Source organism: Mirounga leonina, unplaced genomic scaffold, assembly GCF_011800145.1.
Source record: "Mirounga leonina isolate KUSES-001 unplaced genomic scaffold, KU_Mleo_1.0 Mir_174, whole genome shotgun sequence".
In the NCBI taxonomy this organism is placed as follows: Eukaryota; Metazoa; Chordata; class Mammalia; order Carnivora; family Phocidae; genus Mirounga; species Mirounga leonina.
Genome location: NW_023270451.1, coordinates 65,614,118 through 65,616,243, shown reverse-complemented (window position 1 = coordinate 65,616,243; position 2,126 = coordinate 65,614,118). Strand labels below are relative to the sequence as shown.

General features: G+C 34.0%; 1 pseudogene; it reads right to left on the bottom strand.

The window, feature by feature from the left end:
* Positions 1–1,079: 1,079 nt before the first annotated feature.
* LOC118021487 lies at positions 1,080–1,178 on the bottom strand (annotated as a pseudogene).
* Between the last annotated feature and the right edge of the window lie 948 nt (positions 1,179–2,126).

The window sequence follows — 2,126 nt, the reverse complement described above, 5'->3', positions numbered from 1 at the left end:
TTTAATTTAGGGGCGCCTGGGTGGCTCAGTTGTTAAGTGTCTGCCTTCAGCTCGGGTCATGAGGTGCTGGGATCGAGCCCCGCATCAGGCTCCCTGCTCGGTGGGAAGCCTGCTTCTCCCTCTCCCACTCCCCCTGCTTGTGTTCCCTCTCTCGCTGTGTCTCTCTCTGTCAAATAAATAAATAAAATCTTTAAAAAAAACCCAAAACTTTAATTTAGTAAGAAAATTAATATAAGAAAAATTTTGTCAAAATTGAGTGAAAAATGAACACTCACTCTCATAACAAAAACTACCTAGGTGGGGTGCCTGGGTGGCTCAGTCGTTAAGCACCTGCTTAGGCTCAGGTCATGATCCCAGGTCCTGGGATGGAGCCCGCATTGGAGTCCCTGCTCCGTAGAAAGCCTGCTTCTCCCTCTCCCACTCCCCCCGCTTTGTTTCTTCTCTCGCTGTGTCTCTCTCTGTCAAATAAATAAATAAAATCTTAAAAAAAAAAAGGGGGCATCCACAAAAATGGTCACCTGGAATAAAAACAAAACAAAACAAAAAAACTACGTAGGTGATTTAAGACAATGCGTTATTCCTTTTGTTTTTAGAAAGTGCTAGGGTATGTACCTATGTACCTCTGGGCAGTTTTGTTTTGAGTTGATGGCTTTAAGCATTGTCTAAAATTATCTTTAAAGAGTTAGTTATATGAGTGCACTCATAATTTGTACACTCAATTCTATCCCGATTAATGTAATTATCACGGGGGTGGTAGAGCAGAGGTGGTTTATCGTAGCATAGCAGAAGGTACTGGTACTCAGGTGTTCTGACTTGCTCTTGTACTTAAATTGTGTGAATCATCTAATCTCTCTGGACCTCAGTTTCTTTTATAATATTGCAGAGGGAATGGACTACATCCATGTTTCTCCAATATCAGTTATTCACATATCACTTGCAAGATTTTAATCCTATCTGTGTGCCATTTTTGCAACTATTTAGTATTATTTTAAGTCAACTCCTTTTCCAAAACTTATATTTGAACCCAAATAATAGTAGCTATGACATCATGTATATAAAATTTGACTTTTTTCTTTTTTTAAAACATGGAATGCTTCATGAATTTGCGTGTCATCCTTGTGCAGGATCTTCTCTGTATTGTTCCAATTTTTTAGTATATGTGCTGCTAAAGCAAGCACTTGACTCTTTTTTTCTAATTTTTATTAAAATAAACACATTTTGCTTACATAAAACATGTTTGCCTACAAACAAGTAAAATAATCTTCCATATCACTAGTGATAAAGAATCAGATTTGTTTTCAACACTAGTCTCTTTCTAAATTATGTTAAAACTTAATTGATATTATTAGATATTCAGGATATAATTACATAATCTATTATTTCAAGGAATGTTATTTTTATGCACTCAAAGTGAAAGTCAAAATAGAAAATTTAAATTTATATAACTTTTTTCATTTTTTATGCTCATATAAAATGATACGTGCGTAATAAAACTTATTATGTTTTTGCAACCTAAAAAGATGCATAGGTGAGTAAAGAACAATTTTCTGAGCTAAAGGATGGTTTTATAGTGTAATATTATATTGGTATTTTACTTTATTAAGACAAAACTAATCTTTAACACATTCTTGGAGAACTAGGGAGTCCCAGTTTTGTTGAATTGTACTGATCAAAGATGCTCCATATGTTGACAGAATTCAAAATCATTACCTTTATTCAAATTATTAACATAACACAGATATTTCTAAATATGATCATGAGCAGTTTTACTCATCACCTAGTTTAATTATTTTTATTTAGAGTGCCATATTCTTTTATAAAGCTCATATTTTAATGAGAACTTCAAACTTTGTGAAACCTTAGGTAATCTTTTTTTTTTTTTCTTCCCCACATTGTCACATAAAAGCCAGAGAACTGTCAAGGTGATAAAAGATCATGAAAAACATTCAAATATCCCTGAGAAGACCTGATTTTAATGTCTTAGTAAATAGTTGAATATAACATAGTAGCTTTCAAATTTTACTTAGCACCACACTTCTAGTGCCATAGCTCCATCTGACCCTATAAAAATGCTGTTAATGGCTCTGTTTACTAGAATTTATTGCTACCAAGAAAGAAAGCCACGA